This window comes from Natator depressus, chromosome 1, assembly GCF_965152275.1.
Source record: "Natator depressus isolate rNatDep1 chromosome 1, rNatDep2.hap1, whole genome shotgun sequence".
Classification (NCBI taxonomy): domain Eukaryota; kingdom Metazoa; phylum Chordata; order Testudines; family Cheloniidae; genus Natator; species Natator depressus.
In genome coordinates, this window is record NC_134234.1 from 124,698,572 (window position 1) to 124,714,971 (window position 16,400).

The window sequence follows — 16,400 nt, forward strand, 5'->3', positions numbered from 1 at the left end:
TATATCGTAAAGCAAGTAAATGAATATGATGTGCAAAATGGGTCTAATCTACTAGCAAGTTAACAAAATAGAGAGTAAAGAGGAACAATTTTATATGGGGTCTCAAAAAGCCTTTGACAAAGTCCCTCAACAACATGCATTTAAGGAAGCTGAGAAATCACAGGATGAGAGGTACTCTATTGGATTAGGATCTGGTGAAGAGACAGAAACCAGGTTAAGAATAAGCGGCCAACTTTCAATGTGGTTAAAGGTTAATTAACAGAAAGGTACCTCGAGGATCCATACAAGAATCAGTTTTATTTAGTATATTTTTATGATCTGGCAAAGATGGCAAATAGAGAAGTGGCAAAATGTGTGACAAAATTATCTCTCTTAGACTGAAGAAGACTGAGGCACTGCAGACAGATCTCAGAGAAGTTGGGCAATGGGCAGCATGATGGCAGATGAAAAGTTGTGTCTAAAATACAAGGTAACACATCAGATCTAATAACCTGAAATACTCACACACATTGCTCGGACCTGAATTATCAAGGTTCACTCAAGAGAAAGATACGGGCATCAGTGTGGACCACTGACTGACTGCTTAACACCCAATATCAGTCAACAAAGCAAAATGGTAGGAAACAAAATAATGAGATAGAAATAATAATGAAAATATTACAATGCCATTATATACATGAACGGTATGCCTCATCTGGAATACTAGACTCATGTCTGGTGATCACATCTTGTATGAGATATATCAGAAGTGATCAGAGGCATGTGACCATCTTTTAAAGGTTGGGAATGGCTTCTGTGTGATGAAATATTGAAGAGATAGGACTGTTTAGTTTATAGACAAGACGAATAAATGGTACATAAGAGAGACATATCTTCTCTATACCATTCATTATGTATCTGACACTTATTTACCCTCTCCTATAATACAACAATGGCATTCAATGAAACTGAAAGCAAACTAATTTAAAATTGATGCAAAGAAATACAAAATCTATAACCAACCTGTATAGCACATTAAAAAAAAAAGAACGATTGTGCCAAAGAGATAAAATCCTCATGCTTCAGCACGTAAGTCAACCATCAAGTGACAGGAATTAGGAAGATGATTCTCAATAGACAGTTTCATCCACGATTGTCCACTGTACTTTCCTCTAAGGTGTGTGTAACTGGCTATTGTCTGTGACAAAATACTGGACCAGATACATCACTGGACTTCTCTGGACTGACAAATCCTGTGTTCCCAGGTTTTCTTATGGGAAAGACAGAGTATGTTGTCACACAGGAATCCATTTTTGAAGCACTCTTTGCTGGAATGACTGCTTAAACCAGCCAATAGTAGCTATCAGAGCAGAAGCTCTCTGGTTAATATAAAAGAGGACTTGGGAAATAGGGCCAGATAAAGCAAAGAAAGGACAGAGCCATTGAAGAAACTGGATAGATGCTGGAACCTAGATGTCTTCTTGTTTCCAGTAAAGAATGTTGGAGAAAACTAAGTAAATCTGACATTAAAAGAGCTTAATTTCCACTATATAAAGTACTTTCAGGTGTCCAGACTTCTTATTCATTTCATGGGAATTATTAAAAAGGGAGTGTGTAGGAGTGAAATTCTGAAACCACATTATCACACGTTTAAAGATTTCACACTGTTTAGAAAGTATGTGATTTCTTTATGCTGTCAGCATTGCTTCTTGTAATCCTTTTTGCAGAGTTTTCAAAATGATAATGGGATTGTTTATAAACCAGTTTTAAGAAAGGAAAACGTTTGATTCAAACCTAAGAGACATGAATAGACTTGTCTCACCATCTCTCCTCTAAACATGATGGAAGTTATTTGAATAAATAATCCAAGTAACAATGTTTGCTGTAATAATGTTTAAACTAAATAATCCACAATTTTACTTGTCCGTTTGTAGTTAGTGATATGGGCCCTGCTCCAAAACCCACTGAAGCCAATGCAAAAAGACTCCTGTTGATTTCCATGGGCTTTGGATCAGCCCCAGGGCCCTATCCTTCAAGTTTTCTTTACGCAGGCCCCTAACTGAAGCCATCAGGATTAATTCATTACCATTTGCAAAGTGCTTTTGAGAGTCTCAGATGGAAGGCAATGGGAGTTCTGTGCACAGAGGGCTTGCAGCATTGGATCCATTAATAGTGCAGCATTTTTTAAGAGGACTCCTTGCTGGTATGGTAATAGATATATCCTACACCATTATACCGAATAATATGCAAAAATCCAGTTGGACAATAAAGTTTGTTTGCACTCACATTTCTCTTGTACATAATTAATTTCATTTACAGTACTGGAAATGTTGGGCTTTGACAAGATACATAAATTACATACATAAAGTAGATTACATAAATGTCCCATGCTACAATTAATTAACTAGATTGTCATTTTCTTAATCTTTATTAGGAAAAAGTATTAAAAACAAAAAGGGAAATCTGAGAAACAGTAAAATAGAAGAGTCAATAATGCAGTACAATAAACTCCATTTCTGGCATTTTTTCTAGTGCACCAACCCTAGGGACAGATCTATGCCAAGAGTACACTTTGGCAAACAGGAACAGAGTTAAATAGCAGACACATCTGCTGTGAATATTTGGCTGTTGATAAGCAAAATAGACACGGTTAAGGACCAAGTAATTTTTAATGTCTGCTGAAAGACCATGTCTGACGTGGTTTGGGATTTGGGGGATTTTACTGTCAAATTGATTACCTAACCAACAGGATCTACAAGTGAAAGAGCCATCCAGCAATACTGGAAGTTACTCACAGTGTGAGTAGCTGTTTAAAAAAAGAATAAAAGAACAAAGATACTATACATATTAACAAAATAAGGCCCAATGGCCAGTTAAGAATCAGTCCCTAAATTAATATATCCTGGTGTTTGTTAAACAGCGTAGTATTGTAAACTACATATCTTCATGAAGTGCATTTTAAGAGATGTTACTTTTGTTTATTTTCTATGAAGTAATTGCATCACATATGCACAATTTCTCTACAATTATTATTAATTCTACATGAAAAGTCTGTATCACTTTGTACTTCTGTAGTAGCCCCCATCTCAAATCTCAAACACTTTCTAAACATTAATCAGTTAAGCCTCCTAGTCTCAAACCACAGTCCATGAGGTAGGTATTACGGTCTGCATTTTTTCAGATGACGAAACTGAGGAACAAAGAGGTGAGATACCATGACCAAAGTCAAGTAGTCATTTAGATTGTAAGTTCTTCAGGGCAGGGACCATGTTTGGGCTGAGTGTTTGTGCAGGACTTAAAACAATGGGACTGTGATCAGGGCTTGCAGTCACAGAAGAAGTTTGTAGCAGAGACAAAGGGCAGGTCTACACTTAAAAAGTGCTTCAGCTACTGTGCTGATGGGGGAGAGCTTCTCCTGTCAGCATAATTAATTCACCTCTGCAAGGGGCGGTAGCTAGGTCAATGGGAGAAGCCCTGCCATAGATATAGCGCTGTCTACACCAGGGCTTAGGTCAGTCTAATTGCGTTGCTCAAGGTTGTGGATTTTTCACACCCTGAATGGTATAGTTATACTGATGTAAGGTTGTAGTGTAGACCTGACTCTCGGCTTCTTTGGACATCCAGTGCATTGCTTTAGCACAGGATCATTCATTCTCTTACTTTTACTGGGTATCCAGTCATTGCCTTATTTTTAAATCCAAGAGTGGGATTTTTTTTACCCCAAGTGGTCTCTAGACAGCAGCAGTTACTGCAGAAGGAAGATGCACATACCCATCATTTTCAAAGGAGTGCCAGCTAACAACTCTTGAGACCAACCCTGTTCATTTCCTCCCTCTAGGAAGCTATTTGAAAGTCACTGCCTACATGTACTTTAGAAATAGCTCAGAATTATTTAGGAGTCACGGGGATTTAACGAGGTCTCTTATATTCCTCTAGTGAAAAAATGCACATCTTTACCAAACCTTAAAACCTGTAGTGTTCTTTTCATTGTATTAAAGAGCTCAGAGGTTTGGTTCCTTTATTCTCAGGTCAGTATTGAACAGAAGTAACTAATTAGTATCTTTTACATGACCACATGATGCATTCACCTGGGTTTCATTAGTAGAATGAAAAGGAAGCTTGTTCAGCTCCCCCACTGAAAAGGGCAAAGCTAGCGCAGCAGGCCACCCTGCAGTTCCTGCCCAGGCTTTCTTGGCTAGTTTTCTTAGTAAACATGCTAGTTTTTGGAGTTGTTTCACTGCTCAGTAGGTTTTCCCTACTAATGAGAGAGTCTTAATAGGCAGGAAACCTAGAAAAGTAAGAAGCTGTTGCTCCCAGCAGAATGGGTTTTCAGACAAGATGAGGGGACCTTTTCCAATAAAAGGGAGGTCCTGACTTCACCTGGCATTGTTTGCTGTATCCTGGACTCCAGTTACTTCCAGGGGATTTTATTGGGGGGGGGGGAGGGGAATAATTCCTCTGCACGCTCACAAAATCCAGCTCCTGATAAGTTATTGCTGCATGTTCATTACACTGAGATGAAAACAACCTAGCAGGGTATAATTATGGGTTTACTAAAAGCACATTGAGTCCAAGTGATATTAGCTGATTGGTGGGGACAGGGAAAGAGGGTTGACCTAATGGCCCGATTCTAATGATAGGAGAACCCAAATATATTGAGCAAACAAATGGGTCCTCTTGGATTATACACTCACATTTGCTGGAAGGGGCTTAGTTTTTGAAAAGTTATAAATCTTTCTCCTGCTGCACACAAACTACTTCCCTTCTTTCCGTTTCTGGCTCTGTGCCCACAGTGAGCATTCTCTCCTCACCCAGGCACTGCTGCTTTGTCTTTAGTCTGAGTATGGGAGGTTATAGGCTGCCCATAAGTAAATTATGGTAGAGGGTGGGGAGCTTAATTATACTGGCCCCATGTTTGACATTGCTGCTCTGTGTAGTGTCCCCCAGGCTCTGCAGCTTCTGTTCCAGAAATTCATCTACAATACCGTCCTTGGAGAAAGAAGCTTTGATAACATTGAATGCCTCTTGGTTTTCAGAATGCACAGTGCTTGTACTCCTCAAAGGATAAAGACTGCATGGGGCTAGCACCTCTGGCCATCCCAAAACGGATGGAGAGAAAGTGGAAGTATGACTCTACTCCCCGTCTCACATTTTTCACAGAACTGGATGGACCCAGAAAAACACACACACCGTATCCCTTTACATGGTATATCAGCAGCCATACTTTCCTTGCATGCCACGACTGTGCTGATCTAACAATTCTGCAGCCATCAAGGACTTCATATTGTCACTATACCGTATGCTGTGGCTGCACAGGACTTTCCAGAAATTAGCAGCATGAGAGTTCAGGTTATTCTCTATGCAGAAAGCTGAGTCCTCAACCATTTGAACCAGAAGTTACTTCATTAAGTACTTGGAGGACACTTTATTTTATTTTATTTTTTTTGGTGCACAGTAGGATGACCTACTGCCTCGTGGGCCATTTGTTAAAGAATAGGTACATTTCACAAAGCCAGGTACCAATGGATTAACAAGGAATTCTTTGCAGAACTGCAACAGAGCTCTCTGTCCTTCAGGGTATCATGATTAGACTTGCTATTTGAGCAAAAATGGAGAAGCACTAAGAGAGCTGCTGTAATCCACCTGGTGAGAATGGAAGTCAACAAGCAGCACCCCTTGCTGCCAAGGTTATTCGATATGGTATTTCACTGTAAAGTCATGCCTGAACAATTACCCTGCATTATTCCATCAAGCTGATGATGTTCACCTGACTGAAAATGGGGCCGACTTATTTAATGCAGATCTTCATGAAGTGCTGGATTTGTGCCTGTCAGGAGCGTTCAGTTAGATAAAAAGAGCGGGGGCAAATTACTGGCCTGTTCTGTGGCAGAGGATCATTACAACACTGAATCTGGAGGGAGAGAGAGAGTTCCAACAGTTTCAAAGGCAGGGGAGAAAAAAGCACAGGAAGAAACTTTGTGTTTTTTATTTGACCCGTAACTGCTTAGAGGAGACAAAATGAAAGAATATGCATGAACGGAATGAGTTCATTCCTCTAGAGAGATGGAATGCGCAGTGCTCCTTCTCCTCATCCAGGCAAAGGGACTGATATTACTGTGAGTGCTGAAGAAATCTAGTAATTACTCTGGCCAGATTCATATTAGAAGGACACTGTCACGTACTTTATAAAACAAATTATAAAACTCTTCAGTGCTTGCCATACTTCCTCTTAAATACACAAAAATATTTCTTCCATTATCAGTTTCAGCCTTTCCCATTTGGCAGATTTTCATTCTTTTTGTCCCGGTATTTTATAAAAACCTTACATTTAAAAAGCACTCTCTCTCTCTCTCTCTCTCTCTCTCTCTCTCTCTCAACCTTCTCCCTCTCTCCCTAAATTTAACTCAGGTTTTCACTGTGTGCATCTACACTGAGTGTTTCTTTCAGTGGTGCACAGTGTATGTACCTCTGCAGCCCCCCAGCATGGATAAAATTGCATTGCAGACAGTGAGGCAAGTAAACTTAAGAGACAAAGACATGCCTGAAGAGTGAGAGTATGCACCAGAATACATACCTGACAGCTCGCTGCTCTCCTAAGCCGTGCCTCCCGATCTACACTGCTATTTTTAGCAGCGCAGTATCCTGCAGATGTCCCCCTGTTGGAGCCTTTTCTCACCACAGGGAAAGACTCTGGCAGGGGGGAAGCAGTGGGGAAAGACTGCCTCTCCACTGCCAGAGCTTGTCCTTGCCACAGTGAAAGGATCCAGCAGCAGGGAGCTGCTCAAGCCTTTTCCCTTTGCCAGAGTCTTTCACTGACACATGTAGCTACATGTTGCAGTGTGGCTGTGGTGTGCTTTTCACTGCAGCATGTAGCTACATGTACACTACATGCCACCGCCAGTGGTGTGCAGTGTAGATGTAGCTTTTGAGGGTTAGACTGTGCCCAGCTGCTCCAGAGGGAACAAAGACTTCCCCCTGTAGGGCAGCTGTTGTACAGATATGCTCCCTCTGCTTGCTCCATGGGATTCAGTACACTAAAGGGGGCAGGGAGGGGAAGAGGGAGCCATGGCTCTGGTACCTCTGTATACTGACCTGGGTATACTTAGGGGAGGGTGAGGGACTGAGGAGAATTCCTCTCAGGGCACCCCTTAGAGCAATGTGACTCTACACTGCCCCCCCCCCAACAGGGAGCTGGTACAATTGAGCCTTATAAAAAAACAAGCATATAGAAGAAACAGGAGAAAAGAAGCAGAAAGGAAACAAGTGAAGGTGTCATTAATCAACATGTTTCTCTTGTTCCAATACTATCTCCGACACAACCATCATTATATTCATCATACAGCCATCACAGCCATCATATCAATATTCCTCTGCTCCTTGAAGTCTTTAAACTACGATTTGAGGACTTCAATAGCACAGATATAGGTGTGAGGTTTTTTGCAGGAGTGGTGGGTGAAATTCTGTGGCCTGCGTTGTGCAGGAGGTGAGACTAGATGATCATAATGGTTCCTTCTGACCTAAATGTCTATGAATCTATGAATCATTTCCTAAAATATCATTTCTTGGGGAAATTAAAAGAGCGTAAGATTACAGTCTAGCTCTGTTTAGCAAATGATAACTCCAACCAACCAAATGTACATATATGAGGGGAGAGGGGAAAGGAAATGGACTCTTTGGCCAAGTAACAGCTAGATTAGGGGAAGGGAGATTTATCCAGCTACCCCCTATGTACTCCCGCTTTGTGTCTGACTGGATTATTTTAAGTATCCAACGTATGGAACAATTTTCTTTCCTTGGGAATTCCATGATGGTTTTTCTTTCCTGTCACAGTTAGAGGGCTAGCTGCCCCTCTACCCCTCTCACGTCTCGCTGAGTGCATCCCCACAGGTGTCAGGCCTTGTGCCTTTATTGCTTCTGGGGTGGAGTCATGTGATTCTTAGGCTGGGCCCTCATGCAGGGTACTTTGTGGATTAAACCTGCAGGTCCAGCTGGGTTAGGCATCTATGGTTCTTCTTTTCAGGACCTGTGACCAGTGGCGAATAGAGTGATCAGAGAGCCTTTTAAATCAAAATATTGTTTAATATTAACAGTAGGAACAAAACACAACAAAATGGAGAAAATATTTTAAGCCATAGATAGTCTATATGCATGTCTATAACCCTACCATCCTGTGATGATGGGCCAGGCAGACCTAATTTCTTCAGCCATCCCTAGGGTGTGTATGTGTATCAGTTTGTTCAGCTTCTCAGCAACAACACTCTTCCCCTGGAAAGAGTGTCATTTTTTATCTAGTTCTTTGTTCTCTCAGTTTCTGAGGGGCTTTTGGGCCTGCTGTCTGAAACTAGCTTGGTTGGCTTAGTGAAGGTTGAGCCAGTCTCCATGGGGACAATGGCTCTCCCATTGTCCTGTAACCTCCCTCAAGGGCTGTCTGAGGAGTGTCATATCTCGAATTATAGGTTTGCCATCCTGTTTCCCAACAAGCTGGTTTAATCCAGGTGTACATCTGGACTACATATAGTCATATGGTGTACATTCCAATAATCAGGTTTCCATGCAGGATTCATACATTACAGAGCAGATCTATATCCATTACAAATCTCTTCAACAAATTTTTGATCAAGAAGGTACACAAGCCCACAGCATCTTATGAGAAGGAAACTGCAGACTGACAGGTTAACTTCTATCACACACCCTCTCTCTAAATGTGCCCCATCTACTTGAATATAGTTTCAAAACTACTTTGAAGGAAAACAAGACCCATGGACAACTTTTTCCTCCCTCAACATAATCATTCATTGTTGCACTATAACTTAAAGATGGAAATGTAAAATATATATATTTTATATATATATATATGACATTTCTTCAAAACTGATTTATTATATAGAATGTAAGTAAGGATTAGAGGGTTACTATCAGGTCCGTTTAGGCCCACAATTTAAGTTTTCTGAAAAATGCAGGGTGACAGGTGTAACCCACCTATTCAAAGTTGAATCATTTTGATTTCCATATTTGGATCTTCCTGTTGCCTGTCTCCCCTAATCCTTACATCTATATTATGCCACTGAGCTACAATGTGTGCAAATCACATCTTTGTTTAAATGGAAATTAAGTTCTCAGGAAAGAATGATGGGCCCCTTTTTGCCAGTTAATGAACTTCTCTTTGTTGTGGTTGTTTAAAGCAGAGGGAGATGATAATTGGAGTTACGCAAAGGAATTGTTTTATTGTGTTTCAAAATTTGAAGTACATTGTGTTCTGCTTACACAATGGACCAGTACAATACAGAGCTTGTTAAAAGTTGCCACAAAAGGCCAGAGTCTCAGTGGGTATGAATCAGTGTAACTTCAAAATCCAGCCTAAACAGAATAACAGGTTTCAGAGTAACAGCCGTGTTAGTCTGTATTCGCAAAAAGAAAAGGAGTACTTGTGGCACCTTAGAGACTAACCAATTTATTTGAGCATGAGCTTTCGTGAGCTACAGCTCACTTCATCGGATGCATACTGTGGAAACTGCAGAAGACATTATATACACAGAGACCATGAGACAATACCTCCTCCCACCCCACTCTCCTGCTGGTAATAGCTTATCTAAAGTGATCATCAAGTTGGGCCATTTCCAGCACAAATCCAGGTTTTGAGAAAACCTGGATTTGTGCTGGAAATGGCCCAACTTGATGATCACTTTAGATAAGCTATTACCAGCAGGAGAGTGGGGTGGGAGGAGGTATTGTCTCATGGTCTCTGTGTATATAATGTCTTCTGCAGTTTCCACAGTATGCATCCGATGAAGTGAGCTGTAGCTCACGAAAGCTCATGCTCAAATAAATTGGTTAGTCTCTAAGGTGCCACAAGTACTCCTTTTCTTTTTCCTAAACAGAATAATTATAGAGACAAGGTGGGTGTGGTAATATCTTTTATTGGACCACTTTCTGTTGGTGAGAGAGCGAAGCTTTCAAGCTAAACAGAGCTTTTTCTCAGGTCTTCCTCTGAAACGTTGAGGGTCACAGTTAAATGCACGTTCCAACAGATAGTACATATAATAAGGAACCATTCAAGGTGAAATGGCCCAAATACGTGCTAACTACTTATGCTAAACTATCTGTTCTACCTTGTATTTAGCTGTAACACTCAGAGTACCTTTCCCGGACCCGAGAAGGGCTTGGTAAGAGAGACAAGCTTTCAAGCTAAACAAACAGAAGTTGGTCTAGTAAAAGATGTTTCCTCATGCACTTGGTCTCTGTAATATCCTGGGACTGACATGGCTACAACACCACTGCATAAACTGAGAAATGTGATTCTGGGAAATGAATCAGATCAAGTGAAATACCTTAATCAAACAATCCAATCAATCAGGGAAATAACTTGTATTAATATGTGTTTTTAGCACAAGGAGATCAGGAGAAGAGAAATAATTTTGTTTAATATCCCATGATGGTAAGAATGGGAAGGTTAAATCAAACGTAATAGGTACTTCATTAAAATTTGATTAAACTCAAAGACGAAATTTGACTGTCACGTTCACCTCCGGGGTGGGAGGAGGTGCATGTCTTAAAATTCTCCTGGTCCCATTATCCACTACCCCATGTGGTACTTTCTTCTGCCGCTATTCCAATTGGTTGCTTCCCAGGATGACCCAATCAAGCAAGGTACTTCAAAATCAAAGCACCTACATACTTAACATTAGGCAGATACTTAAATATCTTGTTAGATCAGGGCTAATGAGAGCAAGGGTATCATTCTGTAGACATGGCTAACAAAGCTCAGTATTCTAATAGGTGAGTTAGCTATTTAGAAATCTTTTAAAATACAGGCAGATTCACAACTCACAAAATATTTCTCTAGGTATTCCATATGGGAAAATGATCCTCAAATCCCAATCTGGAGGTCTCGAACTGTTTTTTCAAATTTATATATAGGCAAAAAGAGGCAGCCTGAGCAAGAAATCAAAGTTGTTCTTCCCAGCCTTTCCTTTCAGGATTCTGATCTTACCAAAACACTAAGGTTTCTATATATCCTTGGAAATGATTTTCTAAAGATTAATAAATTCACCATTGTCTCCAGGCATTTATTTCTACATTAAAAGGATTCTTGTTTCAAATCAATGAAACATGGCAAAGAGTTCAACTTGAGGTCTGTACTTGATATATGTCTAGTACAGACCTTTTCTTCATTATTTCCAATCTACCCAATGTTGTGCATGTAAATTCCCTACATGTAGAAAGCTAAGATAAATGTTCACATAAAAAAGCCTATTCAGTTACAACAAACAACCACCACTTTGTCAGAATTAGGTATTGAAAGCTATTGGAAGGTTTCATTTGACTGAGAAAGTGGAAGAATGGTGCTAAACACACACTCTTTCTGGTTTTCCTTAAAGGAAACATAATTGCACTATGTAAAAAATATACTGGCCTATATTCTGATCTTGGTTACACTGCTGCAAATAAAAATGAAGTTGACAGAGTTCTGATTTACATGAGTGAAAATAAAAGCAAAATTTGGGTCATGATACTGTAAACTATTACCATGTATCTAACAAGCATACTTTGTAAATTATATTTAAAAAACTGCCTGGAGGGCTAGATTTCAAAAATATAGGCTCTGATTCTGCAAATGCTTATGCACATGATTAATCCCATAGTACCCAGGGTCAACTCAAGTGTGTTTCCAGGATTGGGGCCACAGTATGTCTGAATTCTCCTAAGGACATTCTCTCAGGATGTAGATTTCACCTTTAATTTCCTGAACTTTTTAAAGTTTTTTTTTTTAAATGAAGAGTTTTGGCCAGTGCTTTTGATTTTATCACCTTCTAGATACGCAACACACGTTTTTCAATCACAGACCGAACAGTGGCCTTACATCTTTTTACACTTTTTGTTGTTCCATAAATCAGAGCTATTTTAATTATGATGTTTATTGGTTATAAAATTGGTTCTGAAAGTGTGATGTATGTCTTTAAAGGATCCAATCACAGAATAGTTGGCAGAAAAGTTGGTGTATTTCCTAAGTTCTTCTTTGATGTCATTTGACAAATACTAAAATACTTTAATAACCAAGTTAGCCTTTACTTCTGCAAGGCAATAATAGATTTTTTTTATTAATCCTTCAACTAAATATAATTGATAACTGCAAGAGAGGCGAGCTGTATTTTTTTTTTTAATCATAAGACTGGTGTCAAGAATGTCTGTCTGCTCAACTGTCTATTCCTATCTTCTTAAAGAGTGTTTACAATCGGAGATAATGACAGACACAGTCATCATTGTAGAATCTAAGTGCCTCCCAAGAGACAGATAATAACCAAAATCTTAACAGGTCAATGGAGGTCTAATTTTTCTCCCTACTTCACCCAAGGCTGTCTCTGTCATCTTTATTTTTTTTTTAAAAACAAAATAAATAGTTTCTCTAATCTCTCCTCCTCCTCTCTTCCTGCTGGCCTTCCCTTCTGTTTTTCCTGCTTGTCTACTTTTGCTTTCTATCTTTGCTGTTTTGAGTTACAGTTCTGGGAAGCTCAATTGAAGAGGTGAGTTGACACTTCCTTCTGATGTTCTCATCTCTCCTGCTCACTCCACCAGGAGCTGTTGGCAAATATTCATGTGCCACCATATACCTAGTTTTAACTGGCAATTTCAGTGACTAAGTAGCATGTTAGTATAAATAAGTTGTGTAAATAAGCTGCATTGTTTTTAATTAAAAATAAATGCAGATAAGGGTCTCCCAAAATATGTGGTGAATTTGTGTTGATTTTGGCAAATTGCTTTTGTTTAAAATAAAATAACATTTTGTTTTTTTACATTTCCCAAGCTGAACATTTAGATAGCTCAGGCTAGATTCACCACGGCTATTCAGGTGCCATTCACAAAACCAAAAGGAGGCGGAGCCCTTAACCCAAATATTCATTGGGCCAGAGTGAGAGAAAGAAACCCTAGAGTCTAGTAGTTAGGGCACTCACCTGGGAGGGGGGAGACTTGTGTTCCAGTCCCTGTTCCAGTGTGGGGATTTTCCTCTGGATCTTTCACATCCTGGGTGAGTGCCCTTACTCCAGGGCTATGGGCTATAAGGGAAGGGAGCGGAACACCACCACCACTCCCTTCTCAATTTTGTGAATCTAGCTCTTCATTTTCTTTGCTTCTGTTACAAACGCCCCAAATGAAATGTTTTGGGTCAAACAAAAAGGTTTAGTTCAACCTGATATAAAAGGTGGGTTTTTTTGTTTTTACTTTTTCCAACTCACTGGTAATTCTGAAAAATTCCCGTGTCAATTTGACTTGAACAGAACATTCTTTTCAAATCTTCAGAACTGTCAGCAAACTGGAGAAGTCAGTTATTCTCACAGATGTAATGTTTACACCTGCAGACAGCTGGGTAGATGTAAAATGACTGATTACATAAGTAGATACCTAATTAGTATGTGCCATTAGGGTAGCTGCAAAATTGACATGCAATACATTTTTTCCACGTGTAGTTTTCAAAATCTGGACTTAATCTCTTCTCATCAAGAAAGCAGGTCTAGAAATTTTTAAAAACCAGGCACAATTTAAGGATCAATTAATGTTAAGAGCATTTTGAAAATTAGGGGAACTATAAAAGTGCTACATATTATTACTGGGAGTTCAATCCTGCACCCAGAGAAGTAAAAATATTTGCAATTAACTTCAATGGGTGCAGGTTCAAGCCACTGGTGTGAAATAAACATTCCTATAGTAAATACACTCAAATAATTGAAAGCAATCTTATAACGCACACCTATTTTCAATATTCATAATTGTGCTAGAATCTTAAAGAAATTGCTTCTGTCAATTAGAGATGGATATTGGATGTAACGTATTTACATCCAGTGATGTTCATAAAGTGTGTGCACTACTGAACTGCAAATTAGTAATATTCTCCTGCATTTCCTTTTTAGCTGAGTCACTATAGTTCATTGTAGACAGCATAGCTACGTGATATCATTCTTTTAGAATCACTGGAAGTTGCACTAAGTGAACAGTGAGAAAATCCAAATAAATATTGTGAGTAAAATTTGCAAAAAGCACTTAAGTCCCATTTTCAAATGGGACTCAGGAGCTTGAAGTCAATTAAAGTACTTACATGCTGGATCAGGGCCAGATTGCTCAGAACATTCCAGGATTAAGCCCTAAGGGTGGGATTCAAAGTGATTTAGGTGCCTAACTTCCATTGACTTCAGTGGGAGTTAGGTGCCCAAGTAACTTTATGTATCCCAACCTATGTGCCTAAATAACTTTTGAAAATGGAAGTTAGGTGCTTTTGAAAATTGTATCCAACAGGAAATTTCAAGTTTTACCCTATTGTTTCCTTCATCTAAAATATACTCTCTCCCCCTACACTCATTGTTTATTGACTGCTTTAGTCTTTCTCCAGCAATTTATTCCCTTTCCATTAAATATTTCTGCCCAAATTTCCTTTTTTTCTCTGTTAATCACTTTATGTCCCTTACTACTCCCTTCACTAATGTACAAGTTGTTCACATTACAATACAAACTTCTCTCACTACACTTTGTTCATCACTTTTATAATTTTGAAACTTCTCTGTAATCTCCTCTTGCCCAGTGAGAATAAGCCCAATCATGGCGGTGTCGAGACCCCTCAGTTCCCACTCAGTGGAAAACTGTGATGACATTTGCAAGTTCCTAGTGCAATCAGCAGCTCAATTCCTAGCGGGAGCTCAGCAACTTGCTTCAGGTGCTCAGCTTTGAAAACCAAGCTATTTGTATTGAGGTACCTACAGATTTTAGGAACCTAACTTTAGGCACCCCGGTCTGAAAGTGTTCGCCTTTGTGGAGAGGCAGTAAAGAGGGAAGCAGCATATGAGGAAAAGAAGGCAGGAAGCATGAGGCTGGTGGATGCTGATTTGTTGCTCAACAGATGGACCAGGTGTGACCCCGGCAGACCAGATCATGACACAGTGTATTCAGGCCAATTCACTTGTGTATTAGTATATATCAAAGTGATTGTTGAAGGTAGGAGAGTGCATTTGGTCTTTAGACTTCATAAAACTAATGGGACATTACTCACATTGTTTTCTCTATCTGTATCCTGTTATGATGCAGCCGCAAACATTTACATTGTGTATACCCCTGTAAGTAAATAACCTATCAAAGAAGCTTTGTGGAATGCTAATGAAGGATTTTATAAGAAAAAGTGCTAAAGCAAGTGGTCATTGTGTGCGATGTCCGGATGTCAGAGACTCAAAAGTGCATTCCTCACTTCCTGTCATCAGTGTCAAGTGGGCAGTGACACGGTCAGCTGGTTTTCTGTCAGAAGAAGATGTAAGTATAAATTCAAGGAAAGATACTTCATCTCTGGACTGTTACAAGGAAGTGTCCCAGATGCAAAGTGGAGCTCTTTAGAGACAAACTGGATACCTTGAAAAGACTTTTGGGAATCTGGCAGTTTATTACATCACTGCTAACATCTGGAATTACAAACTCTGACTCACCTGCTAATATATTTTACCTGCTTTAACCTTTCAATAACTCTCATTCTTTTTTCTTAGCTAATAAATGGTTAGTTTATTATAGAATTGGTTGCCAGTGTTGTCTTTGGTGTAAGATCCAGAGTACTTATTGATCTGGGGTAAGTCACTGGTCTCTTGGGACTAGGAGAAATCCAATGTGGTGTGATTTTTGGTTTAAGTGACCATTATCACAAAGTTCAGTTTGTCTGGGTGGCAAGATAGACTCTACAGCCAAAGGGGACTGTCTGTGACTCTATGGTAAAACTGGTATAAATAATCCAGGAGTTCACATTTGGTGAAATCTAATTACAGTACACACCACCATCTTGGGATATCTGCCCTGTTTCTGACAGTCTGCCCTGAGGTAAGCACTCACAGTTGTGAGCCACTCCAGACAGCATGACACCAGGGAAGGGTGAAGGAAGTTAGAGTGGTCTTCTTAAAGGGAAAGGAAAGGGTAAGGATTAAGACTGAGAAGAAAGCTGGATGTTGAAGGCAAGGAGAAGGATACTCATTCTCAGGATACTAATGGTTAAATAAACTTGCACCACTTTGAAAATATAAGAAGAAACATCTATTTACCAAGAGTTCCTCCTAGGGACATAACAAATTTATTTTATGTGTGTTTATTATATCTTTTTGACAGAGTGATTGGGCATATCATCATTAAAAATAAAAACGCATAGATTTTTGTTATATGTAAGGGAATACTAGAATGGTTTTATTGGTCATAAACCAGTCAATATTTCCAGGTCAAGTGCTACCTAAAAAAAACATATTTCAATCAATACCACTCATGTTAAAAAGCTATAAAGTGGTCTCAGGATTATGTGCTCTGACCTTGCAATGTATGTTTTAAATTTATTTATGTAACTGAAAGAAAATGAAAAAGTGCTCTGAAGCACACAACCACAATGGTGTTCTTTACCTGTAGAAACAGCATAA